Source organism: Perognathus longimembris, chromosome 1, assembly GCF_023159225.1.
Source record: "Perognathus longimembris pacificus isolate PPM17 chromosome 1, ASM2315922v1, whole genome shotgun sequence".
NCBI lineage: Eukaryota > Metazoa > Chordata > Mammalia > Rodentia > Heteromyidae > Perognathus > Perognathus longimembris.
In genome coordinates this window covers 120,415,461-120,439,463 of record NC_063161.1, presented here as the reverse complement: position 1 = coordinate 120,439,463, position 24,003 = coordinate 120,415,461, and the positions used below count along the sequence as shown (strand labels likewise).

The 24,003-nt window shown below is 35.5% G+C and overlaps 1 protein-coding gene across 2 annotated transcripts in view; it reads left to right on the top strand.

Annotated features, from left to right (window-relative positions):
* Window positions 1–24,003, top strand: part of Mllt3 (MLLT3 super elongation complex subunit) — a 268,951-nt gene that overhangs the window by 8,088 nt on the left and 236,860 nt on the right. The window lies entirely within an intron of this gene.

Below are 24,003 nucleotides of genomic sequence, written 5' to 3'. Positions count from 1 at the left end.
ATTTGAAAAGTAGGCAGGACAGAGTTCTCGATTGGTTAATCATTTTTCCTTAAAGGGATTTTGTTCTTTCTCTTGGTGTTTTGAAGTCTCCCTCAATTGTGTTGTCTTTGAACCAAACTTGGGCTTTTTCTTTTTTATTCTGTTCTTTATTACAGATGATCCCAATGACTTATCTCTCTTTCTCCTTTCTCTCTGTCTTTATCTCTTGGTGGTTGCAGTCTTCAAAAGAGATACCTTAGAAATTGGGAAATTACCTATCACAGCAATACAATGTAAACTTTATGAAGAACTCATATAAGCTGGGCCCTGGTGGCTCACTCCTGTAATCCTTGCTACTCAGGACTGAGATCTGAAGATCTTGGTTCGAAGCTACCCTGGGCAGAAAAATCTGAGAGACCTTCATATCCAGTCACCAGCGAAAAAGTCAGAAGGAGAAGTGTGGCTTACTTTGTAGAGTACCAGCCTTCAGCAGAAAAAGCTAAGGTAGAAACTGGGTGCAAGTGGTTCATGCCTGTAATCCTAGACACTCAGGAGGCTGAGATCTGAGGATTGTGGTTTGAAACCACCATCAGCAGGAAACTTTTATCTCCAATTACCCAAAAAAAACCCACCAAAAATAAAAACAAAACAAAACAACAAAAACATTTGGAGATGTTGGAGATGTGGCTCAAGTGATAGACTGCTTGAGCAAAAATGTTCAGGGATAGAGCTCTGGCCCTGAGTTCAAGCCCTAGAACCAGCACCCAAATCCTCCTTCCCCCAATAACAACAATAAAAACAACAGCCAAGGGAAAAGTACTCTGGTCCTGGGTTTGAATTCAAGTCCTAGTACTAGACAGGAGTGCATGCACCTCTCCCTCCACCCCCAAAAAACTCTCCTATATTCAAATTTTTAAGTGCAAATGGAAATAATTTCTTCTAATTAATAGATATACATGAGTTATAGAAAAATCAAATCACAAAAATACAGGGAAAGAAGTTACCTGAATGTTTTATAGCTAACTAGAGTTAATAGTTCAGTAAGCATGAGTCTATCAAACCTATCCTCATGTTTGTAAAATTAGCATTTTGCAGAGCTGTTTCATAGTGTTACATGATATGGACTTACTATAATTTATTTGGATCTTTGTATTATTCCCAGTTTTAATTTGCTATGAATAATGCTTTAATAGACATCTTGATGTTCATTTTAGACACTTTTTCCAAGAATTTTCCTTGTGCTAATTTTCCAAAAGGGTGCTAGTTACATCTAACAAGTATATCCAGATTTTATATTTTCATATGAATTTTCAAATTTTCCTCCCTAAAGTATAAAGTCTCTGGGGTCTACTTATCCAGGGGTTAGAAGATGGCTCATTTTCCTACATGGTTGCCAGGACAAGGAATTAATAGTTAAAAAAAACCAAACCAACCTTTCTTAATCTGCTGCATTAAAAACCCCACCTACTTTAATATGCATTTATTTGATTAATACTTACATAGCTTTCCATATATATATTTATTTACCATTTGCTTTTTTGCGTTTTGCTTGTTTTTTGCCCTTTGTAGTTCATGTCTGCTTTATTTCTCAGGACTGAAAAAAAAAGGGATTGGACAGTACAGAGAATAATACAACAAAACATTCAAGTCCCTACTACTAAGACTGAACACATGTTTGTATTTTGGCATATTTAATTGCTTGTTTTGATTTTAAGGATTTAAATATTAATGATATAACTAACATTTTCAAGTACTTCCTAGTTTTTCTTTTTAAAAAAATTACACTTGGATATTCCTAGTGCTAACAAATGACACTATATGGTATCTTAAAGTCAACAGGAAGAGTTTCATATCTAGTGAATTTTTTTTTCAATTGAGGTAATTCATTCACTACAAAAGGATTTAGAATATTGAATTGGTAGCCATTGTTCCAGAACATTTTCATGAATAAATAATTTTGCATAATCTTGCTTCTTTTCTCACACTCAATATATTTTTGAAACTAGCCATATCTTATGTATGGAGTCAGCTAATTCTCTTTAATTTCCTCCTCTTTTATCATAGGAACATTCTATACCTTTCTTTCATCTCATAAAAGAAACATGTAGGATATTTTCTGTTCTGTGCAGTGAGCATTTTGTACATGTTACCTCAGGCAAATGAACAAGAGTTTGGACATAGGTCTAGAATTTGAGTCATTGGTTTGTAGACATGTGCGTTTTCATTTGTGCTAGACGATGTCAGATTGTTCTGCAAAGTAGCTGTGACAGTTTATACTCTGTCAGAGAATGAGTACTATTTTTCTCTATATCTTTGCCAATCTAGGCTACTTTACTTACTAACTTATTTATTTGGGTCCTGGGGTTTGAACTCAGGGTTTCTTGCTCTATTATTATGAACCACACCTTCAGCCCAACTTTGACTATTTTGCTATTTTTTATTTTTGGTATTACAAGGTAATTTTTATTTGCAGTTCTGCAGTTCCTAGTGGGGAGCATTTTATATGTTTTTATGTTGTTTGTTGTTAGATTTCTTTTTCTTATTTTCTCATTACTAGGGATTAAATCTAGCACTTCAAACTTTCTGCCACTTGGGCCATGCCTCCCAGGCTTTTTAGTTGTAATTTTTTTTTAGCTACGTCCTTCCCCCCCTTCTTTTTCTTCCTCTTTTCTACTTCTTTTCCTTTTCTTTGAGTTGGAGTCTTACTAGTTTTGCACAAGCTGGCCTTGAACTCACAATCTTCCTGTGTCTGCCTCCCAAGTAGCTGGGATTATAGGTGTGTACACCATGTCTAGATTATATGTTTTAATTAACATATTTTATATCCTTAAAGAATAAAATGTCAAGATGCTCATCTTCTCTTTCTTATTCCTAGGATGTTTTTATTAATTTACTATTTATTTTATTTTTTGCCAGTCCTGGGCCTTGGACTCAGGGCCTGAGCACTGTCCCTGGCTTCTTTTTGCTCAAGGCTAGCACTCTGCCACTTGAGCCACAACGCCACTCCTGGCCGTTTTCTGTATATGAGGTGCTGGGGAATTGAACCCAGGGCTTCATGTATATGAGGCAAGCACTCTTGCCATTAGGCCATATTCCCAGCCCCTTTATAACTTATTTTGAATATGTCCTATTTTTTTTTTTTTTGCCAGTCCTGGGGTTTAAACCTCAGGGCCTGAGCACTTTCCCTGGCTTCTTTTTGCTCAAACACTCTACCACTTGAGCCACAGCGCCACTTCTGGCCATTTTCTGTATATGTGGTGCTGGGGAATCGAACCCAGGGCCTCATGGATATGAGGCAGGCACTCTTGCCACTAGGCCATATCCCCAGCCCCGAATATGTCCTATTTTTTAAAATTACAGATTAACCATCTACAAATTTTAAGTTTTTTTTTCTCCAAATAATCTGTTTTATTTTGTTTTCTTCTTTGGTTTTAGTGTTTTTGTTTAAAAATTCACTTTGTGCACATGGTAATTTGCTTGATCAGCAGATTTTACATTTGCAGAATACAGTATTTGACTGGGGGAAATAATATAAATAAGAGAAAGAAGATGCCCCTGCCATCTATGCGCTTGTGTCTTTCAGAAGTGGAAAGGACACTGAGATTCTTCATCTTTATTTACCCTGGCATTTGACTCTTAATGTGAAGTTTTGAAATGTGGAGTGTTCTTGAATGTAGACACAGTGAGTCACAAGTGTACTTGTGCAAAGATAACTAGTAATAAATGGTGGTCAGTGTTTACTTTTAAAATGCTGAGTATTTACTTCTAGCAGACAAATATTCAGCAATAATATGATCTAGGGGTCAATTAAGGTGGTGTGTAAGATGCTACTTTAAAGGAAAAAAGTTCTATAGCTATATCAAGGCAGTATCGAATTCATCTTATGGATTCATTTAGGATTTTTCTTTTGAGATAAGTCATTAGAAAAACTATTGCAGAATTATAGTTATCTCTTTTATCTTTTGCCCTACCTCACTTTAGGGTAGGGTTGCAATTACATTGAAGATCCAGAGGTCTGTTCTAAGAAAAATGTATTAATCTTTTTAATGTAAATGTGGTTAGTTTGCAGTGGTTGAGGCCCAAAGAGGGCTATTTTTACTGGAATTTTAGAAAGATAGATAAGACTAGAATTTGTCACAACTTAGTTGGTATACAGCATTATGACAACATTTGGATGAAACCAGGTCACCATAATCAAGTGTGTGTGTGTGTGTGTGTGTGTGTGTGTGTGTGTGTGTGTGTGTATCAGTGTCACCAGTACAGGAGCTTGAACTTAGGGTCTTGCATGTTCACTTGGCTTTTCCACTCAAGGCTAATGCTCTACCACTTGAGACATGCCTATTTTTAGCTTTTTTTTTTTGAGGGGGTGGTTAGTTGGAGATAAGAGGAGTCTCTCATTTGTCTTCCTGGGCTGACTTTGATCTATGATCCTCAGATCTCAACCTCTTGAGTACTAAAGAAAATTATGGTCTAATTTTACTTCTCATTCTGAGGTCACATAATTTAAAATCATACTCATTGCTGTTTATAAAGATGATTAGTTAAATTTAACCCATATTTGAGGGTTGATCTGTCTCAGAGCTAAATAAATGTTTTTTAACTTAAAATACTTAATTTTCTCAAAACTAAATTCTTGTGTTTCTTTTAAATATCAGGCCAAATGTTTTTTTTTTTTTTTTTTTTTTTGGCCAGTCCTGGGCCTTGTACTCAGGGCCTGAGTACTGTCCCTGGCTTCTTCCCGCTCAAGGCTAGCACTCCGCCACCTGAGCCACAGCACCGCTTCTGGCCATTTTTTGTATATGTGGTGCTGGGGAATCGAACCTAGGGCCTCGTGTATCCGAGGCAGGCACTCTTGCCACTAGGCTATATCCCCAGCCCAGGCCAAATGTTTTTAACAATCATATTGATTTAAAAAAGTGAAGTATAGCTGGTTGCTGGTGGCTCAAGTCTATAATCCTAGTTACTCAGGAAGCTGAGATCTGAGAATTGTGGTTCAAAGCCAGCCCAGGCAGGAAAGTCTGTGAAACTCTTATGCCAGATTAATGACCAGAAAACTGGAAGTGGTGCTGTGGCTCAAATTGGCAGAGTGCTAGCCTTGAGTGAAAAAACTCAGGTGCAGTGCCCAGACCCATGATGGACCGGAAAAAAAAAGTTCATATTAGCCACCTTCTAAAAATAATAGCAGTGGTCTAGGTAGAAGGGAAATTCTTAATATGTCTAGGTATAAATCTAGTTCCATGATAATTTTTTTATGGATAGGTTTTTAGGTTCCACTTGTCCCTTTCCTTCCAAAGATGGTATTAGAGACTACTTTCCAATTATTCTAGGCATTTATTCATTTTGAGAAACACAAGGCACTTTGAATATTCAAAATAAGGTCCGTGTAGACCTCTCATATCATTTAATTTTTACCCCAAATTCTTCATAAATATCCATTGCTAAATAACAAAGTCTTTGTTATTATGGAAGGAACATCCTATTTTACAAACAAACAAAAAAAACCCAAATCAACTTTTTTCCTGTGACTTCTTTCCTCCTACAAGAATGTATTGAAGTGAGAAATGGAGTTTGGGCTGTTGAGATTTGGTTGCTTGCTACTAGTCAAAATTGTCATCTCAAGTTTGTTATATGACTTTTCCCATATATGAGTGAAATAATTACTTACTAGTAAGTAACTATTTCACTCAGAAAGCTCCTTTTCTTTACATGGAGCATGAAACAGCAGGTTTTTTTTGTTTTACATGCTTTTGTCTGACTTAAACTTTCTTCTCCTTGCCTCTGTATCTGTTGTTTCTCTAAGGATACGTTGGAATTATACATGGGATAAGATATATACCATTGATAACTTTATCAGTATAGTGTCTAGATAGTTCAAGTTTTTAGTAACAGGGTAACTAAGGCAGATATTACAAGTCAGGAAAAGGATTTCAGAAGCCTTGACTGCAGCTTTCAATGTACTAAATTTATAATTTGTATATATTTATAATTATCTATATTTTAATAAATATTTGTAATTATAATTTAATTTATAAATATACATTATACTTATTTTAAATTATTTACTAAATGTGAGTTCCTTATAGTAACAACCAGTAATAAACTAATTGTTCTGAAACTTATTTTTCCATAACTCTTAAGAATTGACTCTTCAAGGGCTGGGAATGTGGCTTAGTGGTAGAGTGCTTGCCTAACACGCATGAAGCCCTGGGTTCGATTCCTCAGCACCACATAAACAGAAAAAGCCAGAAGAATGTGGCCCAAGAGGTAGAGTGCTAGCCAGCCTTGAGCAAAAAGAAGCCAGGAACGGGGAAGGAAGGAAGGAAGGAAGGAAGGAAGGAAGGAAGGAAGGAAGGAAGGAAGGAAGGAAGGAAGGAAGGAAGGAAGGAAGGAAGGAAGGAAGGAAGGAAGGAAGGAAGGAAGGAAGGAAGGAAGGAAGGAAGGAAGGAAGGAAGGAAGGAAGGAAGGAAGGAAGGGACTCTTCATAGAAACAGATTCACCACTTGAATTTAGCAGTGAGCATTGTGTCTATTGACACAATCATATTTTCCATGGCTTTTGTAATAGGCAAAAATGAATTACCCTCTTTTTTCAGCTATTTTACCCTTTGTTCTTTGGATATTTTTTAAGAGTTATACCCAGATTGTGAAGTTGTAGCTGTCTCTATTTTTTCCCCCCTGCCTTGTCCATAAAATACAACTAGACCTTGAATTTTAAAAATAAGAATCAGATGTAGTGTGGTAACTTGTAGAAGAAATATTTACAGTGGTGACAGAAAGCTCTGACCTGAGAGGTAGGAAGAACATTTTTGGATTGAATAAGTTATGTGGGCTTTTCTAGCTGAGAAATGCTATTTTTCCTTTAATTTGTTAAAAAGAATAGTGTCTAGACAGTTCCAAGTTTTTGGTAACAGGGTAACAAAGGCAGATATTGCAAGTCAGGAAAAGTATTTCAGAAGCCTTGACTGCAGCTTTCAATCTACTAAATTTATAATTTTTATATATTTATAAAGATGATATAGTAAGTATTGTTTGATTATTGTGGTAGGCAATAGACCTGGTATTGCAACAGTCATAGTCTTGCATTGACTATCTCACTATTCCTTAAGTACACCAGTTTAGACATTTCTTTATTTTTTAAAATCTTTTTTTTTTTTGGTGGTTGGGCTTCAACCCACAGCCTCTAGGCCAGTAAACATTTCACCCATCAAACTATACTCTACCCAGAGAATGAATTTTTTTTTAAAAAGCAAAGTATTGACATATGAACCTCAGTATTTTGGAATCATAGGATGAATGAGTGAGATTAAATGAGTACTTCACTAAATAGACACTCCAAATTTGGCTGTCAGAGTTATTTCTGATCATATTGGTGTTGTATGAACCATCTCAACTACTTATAGAAGTACTGAAGTGTTCTGCTTCTAAGAGACAACATATTATGTAACCAGGGTGCATAGAAAAAATATTGCATGTATTATTCCAACTTGGTAAAGGGAATTTAGAAAGATTGACTGAAGCCAATGACTTAATTTATACTTACAGATACAGATATTTCAAATACAGCAAATATAAATAAGAATGTTCTGTGTTATAAAGACTACACAATAGCTTGTAGTAGTTAGGACTTTTTGATCTAGTATCTTCCTGTAAAGGCTCTTTGATGGGGGGCTTTTGTATGATCTTTGATTTTATTACTTGTTTCAGTTCATTTTCTACATCCAAATGGCCAGAATTGTTGAACTTTACACATGTTTGGAGAATGTTGTGACCAATAAAAACACATCAGTGAGAAGAAAGAAAGAAAATATTATAGCAAAGTATTATTATTTTTTGTGGTACTAATGAGTGAACTCAGGTCCTTGTGCATGTAAGGCAAGTTCTCTCCTACTGTGCTATAGCTCTAAACTGCAGCAAAATATCAATGGAAGTTATCTCTGGGAAGTGAGATATACAGTCCAAAATTATTGGAGTTTTCAAGTTCTCTATAATACATATATATGTGTATATTACCATTTTTTGGTAAAACCATTGAAATGTGTGTAAGGGACACATGTAAATGAGTTTTTAGGTTTTCTAAAAGTAATATGAACAGGATTGACTTTCCAATGGAATATTGTCTTATTCCATTATTTGAAAATTTCCCCTTACTTAATATTACTGTTAAACATGTACAAATGTAAAGCTTGTAATCTGGAGAGAAAGCTGTAAAATTTTCTTAACAATTCTCATTAAAAGTAATGAGATTAGCTTATATGTACATGTTATTCATGGAAGGTATTCTTTGGAACAGCAATACAGCCATGCCTGTATTTCTGTAAGAGTACTGTTGTCCCTATGTCCAGGGGATTGGTTTCAGGACCTCTTGACACCAGAGGCTGTGGATGTTTAAATCCCTTTTTAAACTGGCACAGTGCTTGCCTATAACCTATACATGTCCTCTCACATACTTTATAACATCTCTAGATTACTTGTAATACCTAAGAAAAATGTCAATGCTATGTAAATAGCTGTTTATACTGTATTAGGAAATAATTAGAAGGCAAAAGCCTACACATTTAAATTTCAAGTTTCTTTCTCTGATAGTTTTCCACCCATGTTTGGTGGGATCTGCAAGTATGAAATTTGTAGATACTCAGGGCTGACTGCAGGCACGTTTCTAGTACATAGGAATGTGTTTAAATGGTTTGGCCATTTTTTTCCCTGCGTAGTTTTGTTAACTTTGTTAATTAGCATGCTTACCTTGATGCAGAGTGTTAGAACATTTTCCAAGGTCTGTATCTGAAACATTTAGAAACCAACTACAAATCAAAGGACATTCATTGATTATTTAGATATGTAGTGATGGTATAAATAGAGTCTGTAATTAGAAGTTAAAGACCCATTTATAGAGTATGGTTTTATATAACTTGAAGCTAACCATGAATTTATAAGAAATAAATAGCATCAAAGCAAGTACAAATAGTACAAAGCAGAAATAATACAAGTCCTTTTTAGGTATAGAATTGATACATAATTTCATAAAAGCCAACTATTTTGGCACGAAGATGGCTTTAATGAGGTTTCATATGTAAGATGCTAAATAACCTCATATTTTAAAAATGAAGATTTCTTAAATATAGCTAAGAGAGATCCTTCTTGCAAAATGACTGTCTCCAAATATCTCTTCAATCTAGGTAATGTAGGTAAAAGTTACCTACATCTATCATTATATGATGTAGGAAAAAATAATCAATTTTTAAAAACAATCACGGAATAAACCCTATTAAAAATGTACTGTGCACTAATGCATAGCAAAGATGTATGTCAAATACAAACAAGGATGTTTTCCCTTTATTATTAAGTGCTTCTACAAAATTTATACAGTATTAGCTACACCTTAGAATGTGTGTAGGATATAAAAATTGATGTTTGTGGTCTGGTTGCTTCTTAGGTATTTGAATAAAGTTGCCACTTTCAAGTTTTATATGCCAGCATTTGGAATGACATTATTTTCTGTGATCTTGGTTTATTTCTGCTAATACAAATTTCTACTTAGCTATTTCCTTTGAGAGAATTGTCCTAAGTCCTTTCTTCAGGATGAAGGTATGGATGTGAGCAAGGAAAATATACTGGGTCAGTGAGTACAGCTCATAATATTTACTTGCTGTTTCTAATTATTGATTACTATAGCTGTCTCAAATCATAGGAAAATGTAGGAAAAATACTTTGACATAAGAAAACTGTTAAAAAATTTATACTAACAGAATACTCAAGGGACCGAGATGAATACTTGAGAGTTTGAGATACAGTGACCTGGTTTGGAAATTTCAAATCATTAAGAGATTCCAAATTTGGTACTGTTAATATACTTGTAAATTTTGTTAAATGATTGATAAAGCTATGGTAGTCCAAGAGAATGTCTAAATAGTCTTTATTTGGAGCCTATAGAGTGGGAGCATATTTTGCAGTGAAAGGGGAACCAAAGGACAAGGTGTTCTCTACTTGTGGGCTTGTAAAGACCTCAGAGTTTTCTTTATGTTATTGTAGAAAGACATTATTTTTGCTTTGGTGTGCTTAAAACTAAAGGGCAAATGATCCAAAAGAATAATCTTGAAATTCAATAGCAAGAAAACTACTTGACATTGTGGGCTGGAGGCCAGCAAACGTGGGCTTTCATTGAATGCGTGGGAAATGGGGCAGGCCTGCAATTTAAAGAGACAGGGTGCAGTACCCTAGAAAAGAAAAGAACTCCTATATGATTTGCTTACTTGGAGAAAAAAAGATAGGCCTAAAGTTTTCTCTAAAGGATCTTTATTGGATCAACCATTTTAGGCATTGAAAGACACAGTGAATTTTCCTAACTCCACCTCCCATACTCCTTAGTCATCTTCTCATCTGAATTTGGTGTAGAGTAAAATTGTTTATAACAGAAGAGAAGCAGTTTCTCAAATATAAAAGTACTCTGTAGTCTGTTCAAATGCAGTATAATGTAATGCTCTTTGAAATTGAGCACTTATTACTCTGTTTATTTAGCTGTTTAAAAAGTGGGGTTGGGATGAGGAGTGAAGACCTTTGCTTTAGAAATTTCTGCTTTTTCTCTGTCTGAACTTTCCTCCCCCATCCACTCATGAATCCCCCTCAACCTCCCCCCTCCCACAATCCCTCAATAAAATAGTATTTAAAAGACTTGAATAACCAGTCCTATGTACCAGCTTCTTGCTTGAGGCAATAATATTGTACTATTTTCAATGGGTGGTCTTGAATCTCCATGGGAGATTTTACAGGCACTGGCTCCAAGATCCACTAAGTGTATTATGCTGAACATAACCAGTTAAATTCCCAAGCCATAGAAAACATAAAGAGATAGTTTTACATTATTGAATTCCCATCATTAATTCGTATAAAACCAATTTATTTAATTTTGTCAGAAGAATGTATAGTGAAAGCCCCTGAAAATGGAACATAGTAGCCTAATAGTGGGGATTTACTTTTTAAAAGAAGCCATTCATAAACTCGTGCTTTCAGGAATATCCATTTGTGTTTATTTTAATTCATAGTTTTAAAAAATCATTTTCTGAGGAATCAACATATAGTTGGTTTCAAATGGTAAGTAGTTGAAGCCACATTTCTCCTACTTGAGATAGTATTACATGAGAGGATCAATTTACAATTAGAAAGTATATCTGCTATGTTTATAATCAGATCTTTTACCTGTGACATCCAGTGTAAATGGATCATGGCCTGAAGTTTAAAATTGCTTTCCAACATATCTTTGCTGAAGTAAACAAGATTAGAGTAGTAAATTAAATACTCAATTAAAGTTGGCCTTTAGGAAACAGATTACTCCTTTGGCACACTTACTTGCCTAAAACAATTTATTTACATATACGCTCTCAATATTGAGAGTGTTGAAGTCCTGTGTCTTCCCAGTAAATGTAGTTTTGTATTATTTTTTATCTTCTTTCTAATATGAAACAGCAGTGGTAACATAACTGTAGTGGTAACATAACTTTGTTAGATTATTGATTTGATTACATTTCTTGTCTTATTCATGCAAGTTTAAAAACTTGATTTATGAAAATATTGAATGTTGTTTAAGATAAATAACAATTAGTTAAATATTGAAATACCTGTTTTCCACAGGCAGTTTCTGCCTGATTTATGCATAGGTGTGTCAGATGTGTTGGTAATAACTGAATGGTAGTTTAGGTCAGACATCCTTGAGGAACCGAGCTTCTTTTTTTTTTTTTATAAATTATTGCATGGTGTTTTATTTTAGTCATAAATAAAAATGGTATAAATTCTATAGTTTTCTTCACTGCTAGAATCAAAGATCTGCTATCCAACAGTTTATAGCAATGCTCAATGTTCACCTTTTCTTTACAGCATTTTTTTGGGCCACTGTTCTTGAGTAGCTAAAAACCTTCCTAGCAGTTTTTGTAAGTGGGTTTAAAGACGTGATAGCCATCTGAAGTTTATTTCATATGGCCAGAATTTAAAGGTTATTAAGAATGTCTACTAAAAAAAAAAAGAATACAGCTCATATGGCTACACAGAATAAAAGTGAAAGGTTGGTAAAAATGAGCTTGTCTAGTCAACTTACTGACTGAGGAATAATTTTATTTTCACTATCCATTCCCGTGCCTGAAAATGAAAAAGCAATGATCTGGTTACTAAAGACCAGTGCTGTCTTGGATCACTTCCTTGAGCTTTTGCTATGATCGTTAAAGGAAAAGTTAGACAGCTCCTGTAGATTTTACCAGTGGCCTTACAAAAGAAATTGTTTAACCCTATTTGTTTCAGACATTATCATTTCTACTTTGCAGATATGCTTGTGTTAGATATCAATCTCTGTGGTTATGATTTGAACTTCTGGTTTACTAGAATGTAGTATGGCAGAAAATGGGTATTTTTAACATTACTATAATGTATCTTAATGTTTTCGAAGATGACAAATCTCTACAGTGTATTTGACAGCTTTCAAAACTTCAACTTAGACATCTGACTTTGCTTTTTTTAATGCAAAGACTTAAAAGGGAATTTTTTTAAATGTTGAGTTTGACTTGTAAGCTTTGATAATTGGGTATTTTAATGCCCCCCTTTAAAGCTTGAAGTTCAGAGGAAGAGGAAATACTCAGCTATTGACTTTAAACACTCATTTTGGAGTAAGTGTAGAATTAGAACAATGGCATTTACTCCCCAAAACTGATGTCATAATGTTAAAAATCCCACTAAAATCCTAACAGTGTTGAGTTCATCTATATAATGTGTTTGCATTATTGCTATAAGTTTAACAGGCAGGGAAATACTTTAGTGTTAAGGCTAAAGAGAGCAAGATTTTGAAAACTACTGCTATGTGATTAAATCAGTGTGTTTGCCCAGAGGCTTCAACCATTCCATCTGAATTCATAGTCTGAAATTTTGGAATCCTTTCTCTATTTGAAAATAATACTTCTTTAAAATTTTAAGACTGCTTTTGCCTTCTAACAGGAGAACTATTGAGGTAAATTACCAGGACTAAGATTTTTATGCAATCAAGACTGAAGCTACATTCCAGTGTATTAAATAGAAAGTTCACAGTCATTTTACATAAAATTTTACTGGGCTTTTCATTAATCTAACATAACTGGTCTATAAGTACTTTATCAGTGAAAACTACTCAGCATGTAAAAACGAGGAGTAGAAGAGCACAAAGGCTTCCTGCAAATTAAGGGCACAATGAGTACTAACAGACTTTCCAGCCATCTCCAGCTGTGAGATTATTATAGTTTTTGCAAGCCCCTTTCTCTCAAAACTAAATCAAGAATGGTAGAGTCCTGATAAAAAGAAGTGTAGAAAAGCCTAACTAATCCTTAGATGAGTTACTTCAAACGTACCAAAATAGAATAAAATCAGTTAATAGCAAGGATTAAAGGTTACTTTTTAATGCATTTTTATCACTCATGTTGAGAATTTTGTTGTAAGTTAATGCTTTTAGCCTTGGTTAAAAAACTCCAGAAAAGGAGGAAAGACATAATTACATTTGGGAGATTACACAATCACCTTGTTGTGAAGAAATTTAGTACCAATTCTGGGTGCCAGATTTGACCTAACACATAAAAGCTGTGTTCTTGAGATCACTGCTGTAAGCAGGTGGCTGTGATTTTGAATGGTAAGATTTTGGGTTATATTATCAAGGGTCATCTGTATAATTCTAAGAGTTAACTTGCATAGATTTTTAGAAAGCAGTGTATGTCTTTGGATATGTTTTTACAAGTGATTCCTAGGATAAGATCAGGAAAGACTGCTGAAATCAGGTCTGGATTAATGTTTTAAAAGTTTAATTCTTGCTAGCAGGACAGAAAAGAGAAGGAGAAATTAGATATAGACTTGGGTAAAAAGGCAGTCTTTTTCTATGCATCTGTCTAAAATGATCTCTCTCATAAACAGAGGGAGATAATATTAACTATACTTTTAATTCACAAGCATGTTTGCCAAACTTAATTTGTGAAATCCAAGCATATTGTGAGAGAACTGCCAAAAGTATTGGGGTAAGGGAAAACTGATTTGGTGAGATGCCATATTGGTAGGAAGAATTCAAGTAAAAGTGACATGTCAGTTTCTCTTTCTCTCAATTTCTGGTGCAGATACATAGCTATAAATATGTGTGTGTGTTTGTGTAATTTTACTAAAGGAACTTGGGTGGTGGATGTTATGATCCACCTCCAAGATGCCAAATTGTATGTTTCTCTCTAACTGGACATCACATTCATTTCCTTACTGCAATATATGTATTGCTTTTACTGTGGTGTAATTGGCTATCGCCTGGCACTTGGATGTGTGCATGAATGGTATATGTGAAGTATTTGTGTATATCCTACATATTCCACACACAATGACCTTTATAAGCGACGCACTAATACAGTGTGTTACAGTCTGAACATGTACTTGCTCATATATAATTTTCCTCTGCTGATATGATATTCTGACTAAATTTAACCTTATTCAAAACTTCTAGCTTGAATGAGCTCTGCTGCATTACATAAATACTATGCTGTCAAGTTATTTATGTACTCCAGAAGCCCACGTTTTCTTTCATCCCATTAAATTCTCCTGGGATAAGTTATTTTAGTAAATCAGAAAATTTCTCTTAAAGCAAAATAATTCATTTTTTTTAAGATTTGGAAATGGACAAAATAACTATAAGATTTCTGAGGAAATCTACTGGACCCTCATCATTAGCAAGCAGTTCAGAGTATTTGAATCCCTCTCACAAGAGAAATATCCCACCACAATGCTATAGAATTGTTTTATTTCGGTGGTTGTGCCTTTGTGTGTTTATAGGAGTGGGAACATTTTATCTTCTGTATTTCTGTTGAGATTGTTTTTCAGCAGTGCCTCAAGAAAAGTCCTGGAGACCAGCTTTGAAGCCCTGTGGACAAGCTGGATATCAAAGAGCCAGAGGAATTCGGCAGTAATTGTTTTATGGCAGGCCAGAAATAAGACCTATTTGTATAGGTAGCACACAAAATGGCTGGGATTTGACAATTCGGTGCTATTTATACCTACCATAAAAAGAGAAAAGAAAAAGTTAAAGGGGGTATTTTGGAAACAGGAACTAAGCTGTAAATGCAGATTGCTTCACCATTTTCTCAAAGGAACAAAAAGGAAAAGGGTTTAGGAAGTTTTTATTGAGGCTACATTATTGAGGATCTGTCTACTTTCAGTACACTTAATATTGTACTTACTCTGAAACTACACCTCTTTGTGTCTACAAGTTTTTTTCTTCCTATTCCCATATGACAAATTATTTTGTAGAGTCAAAGAAATTCTAGGGGAAGAGGGATATGAAATCAGATTTTCTAGCTTCATAGACATTTACAATTTCATCTGCTGTTGTTATTTAGCTTGGGATAAGGACAAGCTATTGCTAGAGCTAATTTTTTCCTTTTGTGTTTTCAACAAGCAGTTGCTGTTGTTAGTGTGATGATTGAGAGGTAAGTGGTCCTAGCACTTAGGAAACATGCAGAAGAACAATTTTAGATTCTCAATAATGTAGCTTCCTAAACACTTTTCCTTTTTTTTTGTCTTTTGATCTGTCAGCAGAGAAGTCTTTTTGACTACAAAGTTCTTGAATTCCCCACACCACCCCCTAATCTAGAATATACTCTGAGCTCAAGGTGGTCAGTGTATCATGGTGTTATCTGTACTTCAATGGGTAGTCCAAAGTGAAGCTGGTTATTCAGACCTTTGGAGGCTGTCAGTGCTTTGCTGTTCTGTCTTGATGCAGTCTGATTGTTGGGGCAGTGTGTTTGTTTTCGGAAAGCAAACATATCTATGATTGGCTATGCCTCTCTCTCTCTCTCTCTCTCTCTCTCTCTCTCTCTCTGTCTGTCTCTCTCTGTCTGTGTATCTCTCTCTCTCTGCCTCTCTCTCTCTCTCTCTCTTCCTTGTCTTGCCCTGCCCCCCCCCAGCCTTTCTTGCTTTCTTTCCCCCTTTTTTTTTCTTTCTGATAATGGTGTTGGAACTCAGGGCCTGCATACTGTCCTTAGCTTTTTTACTCAAGGCTGACACTTTACCACTTGAGCCATAGCTCCACTTCTGGCTTTTTGGTGGTTAATTGGAGAAAAGAATCTCTTGGACTTTCCTACCCAAGTTGGCTCCAAACCATGATCCCCAGAACTCAGCCTTCAGAGTAGTTAGGATTAGAGTCATGAGTCAGTGGTGTCTAGCTCTTCTTTTCTTTTTTCTTCTCTTTGTTTAAAGAAATATTTTAGGGACCCCTGGGGCTTTATCACAAATTAAAACCTCTGTAACATGATAGGCATTTTAGTGCTATTGAATATGTTAATATGCTTTGGGTTTTTCTTTTTCTCTCATTGGATTCTGTGATAAGTAGGGTAGTCTTCTTCAAGTATATCTTAAGTTGTTTTTCCTTCACGCTGAGGGCATGCTCTATAGTGAAGGTTGTTATAAATATGATCTCCAAGAACCATTGGAATCACAATAATAGACATGAAAATAAAGAACTGTATCATCAGTGTATAACTTCTTCAGAAATGTGCACTATCGGCCAAAAATCTGGCAAACTAGCACACCCCAGCAGGCAGGCTGCTCTCCTATTTATCCCTAACACAGTAGGCCCTACTCCTGTGATCAGATTGGTTTTCCCCAAGATCACATTCTGCTCGCGTTTGGCTCCTTTGAATTGGGTAGGATGTATTTACATAATGTGTAAATTTACATAGTATGACTGAAATAAGATGAACAGTACCTAAATAATCCATCTTAAAATGTACCTTCATCACTCTCTGATATTTCTTGAACAATCTGAGGTTTGTCTTCTGAGGTGTGTCTTAATTCCATATTGGAAAAACCAGTTAAGACAAAACCTTACACTTCATCCTACCGCATCCTAAAGCAGTTCCTCTTTCACTTTCTGGCTAGAGCAGGAACTTCTAAGCAGCACATTGCAATAGAAAGGACAGTTTTTCTCACTGGGTGAAGAAAGTGCTCTGAGAGTAGGAGGAAAGAAATGGAGACTGGTGGGGTGGATTGGTGGTGGAATTGTTGGGTACAGCTTCTTTTTTTTGGATTAAGAGCAAGGGCTTAAAACTTGCATGCGAAAGTTCGGAAGCTTCAGAATAAAAATTAAAAATATGAATCTCCTATAATCCTAAGACCTAGTAGAATTAGCAATAAGACTCTAATGAGGGAAACAGGTTGAATTTGCTAGAGAATGATATTATGGATTGCTGCTGTTCCTCAGAGTGTGAACACTCAACATGGCAAAAGTAAGGGTATGTGTAGGTAATGACTCTTTTGGTCACTGTCACCTCTTCCTTTGTTTTCCCTTACTTTCTCTCTCCGTCCCCTACCCTCATGTTATGTAGTTCATTTTTTACACAGTGCACATTGAATATAATGACTACATTTGCTGACTCTTCCTCCCTTCATTCTTGTCCATCCCTGTGACATGATCTTTCTATGCAGTTGACACTGGTCTTCAGCATTTGAGTTTTCTGCCTTAGCCTCTTCAGTGCTGTCATATCTAGCCACAGACCTTTTTTGTTGGAGTGGAAGGGTTAAATGTACATCAGTCCTAGCTACTCAGGAACTAGAGATCTGGAAGATATCAGTCTGTATTGGCCAGCTGGCCTGGTCAGAAAGTTAGTGTAACCTTTATCTCAACCAACAAGCTGGCTATGATGGTATGGACCTGTAATCTCAACTATAGGGAAGATTATAGAAGCTGAGGACTAAGGTCCAAGATGGGCACTGGGCAAAAATGTGAGACTCTCTGAAAAAAAGTCCGGTGGCATGGTTCAAGTAGTGTAGCATATGTCCCCCCTCCCCCCAGCAGCAACAGCAGCAGCAGCAACAACAACAACGACAAATGGAAACAAACTGAAAACAAAGAAAATGTTCACCAGAGAGCACTGGCTAATGAGGATCTGTATTTTTTAAATGTTGCTTATGTATTCTTCCAGCACTGAACACTAAACTTTGAGGAGAGCAGTGGGAACAGAAGTGGTTCTTGTCTTCTAGGGCTCTTAGTCTGGCAACTTAAAAAAAAACCAACCCAAAACACAGTAGAGCATGGCTATAATCCTAGCCACTCAGGAGACATGAGTGCAATCAAAGCCAGCTCAAGTCTACAGACCTGTAAGACTCTTGCTTCCACTTCCAGCAAAAAGCTGGAAGTAGAGCTGTGGCTCAAGTGGCAGAACACCAGCCTTGAGTGGAAAAAGCTGAGGGACAGTGCCCAGGTCCTGAACTGGAACTGCTGTCCTGGTGTGCACACATACACATGCCACAGTAGAGCAAGATGAGTGTTTTTGCAAAGCTGTGAGAAATAGCTGTGGAAGCATGACAGGCGCTTCTGAACATGTACCAGAACTTGAGGTAGATATTATAGACTATTACAAGTGAAACATCTAAAGACAAAAATATGCATAAAATTAATCTCTCTGATGAATTTTGGAGTTTTTGAACTCATTGGAACATCAGAATATGGCAGGAAAGAGGTAAGGAAACAATCCTTAGTTACTAATGTGTTAATTACAGATGTGGTAACAAGACTGAATATTAAGTAATTGGCCCAAGTTCGTGTGCCTTATGTATATAATTACTAAGTGTTCTGTTGAGGACATACCCAGTTTATGTCTATTATTTTGGTCATTATCAAAGCTCTTGCTCTTTGGGTTACAGATTATATGATCACTCTGGTTTTGGTCGCATGTCACAAGCTCACTACAGCTATATTCTGTTTATATTGTATTTCTAGATTCTGTCTCTACTATGAGAAGAATTCTGAGGTGGTGATTTGCATTTAACACCGTGCTCAGTACCTGTTGAGATTTAGCTTGGGTGATAGAGGGAGACATGGTAGCTTTCATCCTGTATTTTTTTCTTTCCCTTTATTTTACATATTGTTACTAATCTGTATTAGAATATGTAATTTAATTTTCTGAAGGCATTAAAGTAGTTTTAGGATCATATTTTTAAGTTTCTGTCATTATTATTCAGTCCTAATCAAGAAAATACTGGTCATTTGAGTCTTCTGGATAAGTGGAAATTTGGTGCATCTTTTATCATTGAACATTGTGCTTTCCCCTTTCATCCTTTCTCCCCTTTTCCCACCTAATCAGGAGCTAGAGCAGCAGAAGGGACTTTGAGGAAACAACTCTTAACTTGGGAAAGAAAATTGAAAACTTATGTTGCTGACTTACTCAGATTGGTTAATTTTCTTACCAAGTTCACTGGACAAATACTGAATATATCCTCTTTATTTGATTAATTTATGTGGCTCAACAGTTCATAAAGGTGCAGTTTTAAGGCCACATGGTGAGGTAGCTAAAACTTGAATGGATTTAATTTACTATGTATTAGCTTTGGAAATTCCAGGATTTTATTTGGTGATTTCTCCTGTATTATATGTAGTTCTTTTTTTTTTTTTTCCCCTCAGCGATAATACTAAAACTGTAGTCATCTTTTCTTAAAAAATGAATGATAGAAGCTAGGAATGTAGCTCAGTAATAGGGTGCTTGACTACCTTGAGTAAGGCCCTGGGTTTAATTCCTTACAGTGCAAAAACTAATAGCTGCCTGTTAGCTTTTGAATCAGGTAGAAAGATTAGCAGAAAAATTGAAGTCATTTGAAAGGACTTCTCAGTTAGATTGTTGGGTGGGATGGATGGGCCTCAGGTTGTGTGTCCCACTTCTCACCCAGGTTTCTACATCTGTTCAGCAACATGGCATTCTCTGCTCTTGTCAGGTCAGAAACTTACATAGTAGGAAGGGGGGAGAGAGACTACAGAGCAGGTGGATTTTAGTACATTTGATTGCATTGTAGTTAAGAACGTATTGGAGTTTTGTGGGAGTGTTAAGAGAAGTTGAGATTGAAGATGAGTGAGGTTTTGTTTCTATTTATGTAGCAGATGTTTGAACCTGAGTCTTTCCATACTTTGTACTATTTTTTATATAGTATTTGATGTTGTTTTGCTTTTCTTTTCAGAGACCGTTTATGATCATTCTTGAACAATGTGTTTGGTTTCTTCTCTAGTTCAAGCTATTATGAGGCCAAAAATAGATCTGGGCTAAGATAAGACTTTGTGGCACAAAATGTGTTTTGTAAGGTTGTGGCTGTTGTTCTTCTAACAAATAACTGTAATTTAAAAGTTACTTAGAAGAAAGAAAAGGTTGCTGAGACAACAGAGGACATGGTTGAGTTTTTTTTTATCTTGCTTTAGAACACTAAGCAGATGTCTAAGTTTAAATCACTATTTGGAGCATTAAGTGTTTTCATTAAAAAAAATTCTGTCTTGAACAAATAATGTTGAGTGAGACAAGCCTAGAACATAGAGAACAAAGGGGCATGATCTCCCTGATATATGACTGTTAGTGTGGGGGTGGGGGGACAGTAGAGACCAGGTCTGCGAAACAAAAAACTTCTTGTCAAATGGTATTTCCACAAGTTTGGGTCAGCGACCTTACGTTCTGTATCTAAAACCAAACAACGACTAAACATAAAAAGGTCTAGACTAGACCTCTCAGTGGATCACAATAGCTCAACAGCTATGTACATATGATCATATAAGACAAGGATAAGCAAACTCTATTGTTGACGTTATATTTAAAGTTCTAGGTGAATTTCCTTTGGCGCACGCCATGTGGCTACTCTATATGATTTTGGTGCACTGGGTATTGTATATATGCCTACCTGACCTAGGGAAGGGAAAGAAAAACAAGGGTGTAAGATATCACAAGATATGTACTCACTGCCCTATTATGTAACTGTACCCCTTTTGCATAACACCTTGTCAACAAAATTTAATTAATAAAAATTAAAAAACAAAACAAAAAAATTCTGTAAGCTCCATGTAATAGTAGGATCAATGATTACACTACTGTAGGAATCTTATCTATTGTAATCCATCTTTCCCTTAACTCTCCCAGCCCCCCTTTTTTTTTGTGTGTGTTCTCTTCTCTGGAAATTCAAAAGCATGAAGTAGGCTTCAGAGAGAATGAGAAAGAGCGAGAGCGAGAGAGATAGAGAGAGAGAGAGAGAGAGGGAGAGAGAGAGAGACAGAGAGAGACAGAGAGAGAGACAGAGACAGAGAGCTAGTAATTATAAGAGAAAATTTCCTTGACCTGGTCATGTATAGTGCAGCAACCTCACCCTACAAGACCTGTATTCAGGAGAGATGTGGAAGAGTCTAGTAGTGTTAAACATCAAAAAAGTAAGGAGGCCTCAATCACATTTGCACGGCTTAAATTTACTTAGCTTTCTGAGGCTAGACAGTGAGCAAAGACACTTTTTAAAGAAAAGAGTTTTATCAAGAGTGTATACAGATGACTTGATGGAAAAGTATGGTTTATATGTACTGTAAGATTGTTAGTTTCTTATGAATAGATTAAAAATAATCCCTTTATGTCACACTCTTTCACATAAGCATTGGATAAATATAAGTAAGACATCTCCAAAAGGTTCTTGATATATAAAGGTATTTGGGTAGAAGAAGCTAGTATTTGATACCTACTCCGTGCTAAGTTGAGTACTAAGTATTCTATAAGAGTACTTAATACATTTGCACTAACAATGTATAGTCTCTATGAATTGGAGCATTACCAATGCTGTCAATGAGTTTGTCAAGGTTGCAAAGTATAAGGTCAGTATATTAAAAAATCAGTAATATTTTTATAATTTGTAACAAACAATATGAGAATTAAATTAACAATTCCCCTTTTAATAGTATCAGAAATTAAATTTGTATGAATAAACTTAAGTACAAATTTATGCCCTGAAACTATAAAGCATGGTTGAAAAAGATTAAAAAAGTCTAAATAAATGAGAAAACATGCTATGTTCATGGATTAGGTGACTTAATATTGTTAACATGGCAGTACTCCCAAGTTGCTACAGTTCAGTACAATCTCTAAAGGAATCCAAACTGACATTTTTGTAAAATTGACAAATCTATTTATGATTCATATGCAATTGCAAGGGACTCAGAATACCTATTACAGTCTTAAAAAAGAGCAACAAAATTGGAAGACTCACACTTTGCAAGCAAAGTAATAAAAACAATGTGATTCTGATATGATGGTAGACATGCAGATCTGTGGAACAGAGTGGAGAGTTTAGAGATAAACTTGTGTCTCTTTAACAAGAGTGTCAGGGGAAATAGTCTTTCAACCAATCGTTGGGAAAATTGGATATTCATATATGGAAGTATAAAGTTAGAACCCATATTACACATTTCACTCAAAATTATCCATATCCTACATATAGGGGTTTTCATTATAAAACATTTAGAAGAAAATACACGGATTCATTTTATGACCTTGGATTTGGCAAGTGATTTTTAGACAGGACACAGCAACAACAGAAAAGCACAGCAACAAAACAAAAACTAAAGTCCATTGTATTAAATTTAAAAATTTGCACTTCAAATGACACTCAAGAAAGTGAAAAATAGGGCTGGGGATATGGCCTAGTGGCGAGAGAGCTTGCCTCATATACATGAGGCCCTGGGTTCGATTCCCCAGCACCACATATACAGAAAATGGCCAGAAGTGGCGCTGTGGCTCAAGTGGCAGAGTGCTAGCCTTGAGCAAAAAGGAAGCCAGGGACAGTGCTCAGGCCCTGAGTCCAAGGCCCAGGACTAGCCAAAAAAAAAAAAAAAAAAAGAAAGTGAAAAATACACCTATAGAATAGAAAAAAATAATGTGTTTCACAAGGAAACTATTTAGAATATAATATAAGCATGTACACATATTTACATATAAATATAGTTATTATATATGAATATATGCATAAATCTATGTACATGCATGTATGTATACATATGTATATATATGTTTATTGACTAGTGAATGGATAAAACAAATTGTGCTTATTTGTGTTAAGCCAACAAAGGTGACTCTTGAAATTACTGCACTAAATTAAAAAAAGGCATAAGAAATCCCATATTATCATTCCATATACCATATATCCAGATGGGCAATTTATGAAGATTATAGTAAATTAATGTTGCTTAGGGCTGGTGCAGGGTGTGATGTGGTAGGATGAGGGTAATGGGAATAATAGCTTACAGGGATAGGACTTCTTTTTGATATAATGAAAATATTCTAAAATTGGCTATGGTGGATAACTGCAAGATATTTGATTACACTAAAACCCACAAAACTGCATACTTGGAATAAATAAATTATGTGGTATGTGAATTTTAGTAATAAAAGGATTTTATTAATAAATGTTGACTCAAAATAGTTTTGTCATATTTATATATTTGGGAAATAAACCTTGATAGCTTGTCTTTTTGAAGGACCAATGTTAATATTCCATTATTACTTATTAGAGGAGCATTGTTTTCTAAGTTGAGCAAGACCTAATTAAGACATATTTACCTTGAGTAAAGTTTTACTCTGTGTACTTTTGTGCATGTAGTTTGTTCCTACCTATTTAAAATCCATACTCTAGATTGACAGGAAATAATGACTAATATTGTTCATTACTTATCATGTGTCGGTAGTGTGTTAAGTGATTTTCACATTACTCAGTAAGTTTTACAGTAATTATGTAAAGTAGGTGTAGTAACCCAGGGATATAAGGTTTAAGTAGCTTGGTGAAATGGGAGAAATCAGTTCCTGTTTATCAGTATTGACAATGTGAAATTAGGCAGTGCTATACATTTGATTAAAAGCACTGGTTTGTGCTTAAAGTTAGAGGTTTTCTTTCAGACTTCATAGTGAGGCAGATTAAAATAGAAAATAAGAGGACTGGTGACCATTTCTCCTTATTAATTAATTAATTTATTGTCAAAGTGATGTACAGAGGGGTTACAGTTTCATAGCTAAGACATTGAGTACATTTCTTGTCAAACTTGTTACCTCCTCCTTCATTTTTCTTGGACCCTTCCTCCTCCCCACTGCTCTCCTCTCCCCGCCCCCCCCCGCCCCCTGCCCACCGTTATACAGTTGGTTTACAGCATGTTGTCTTTTAAGTATTGCTGTTGCATTGGTTCACCTTTTGCCCTTTGTGTCTCCATTTTGATGTTCTTCTT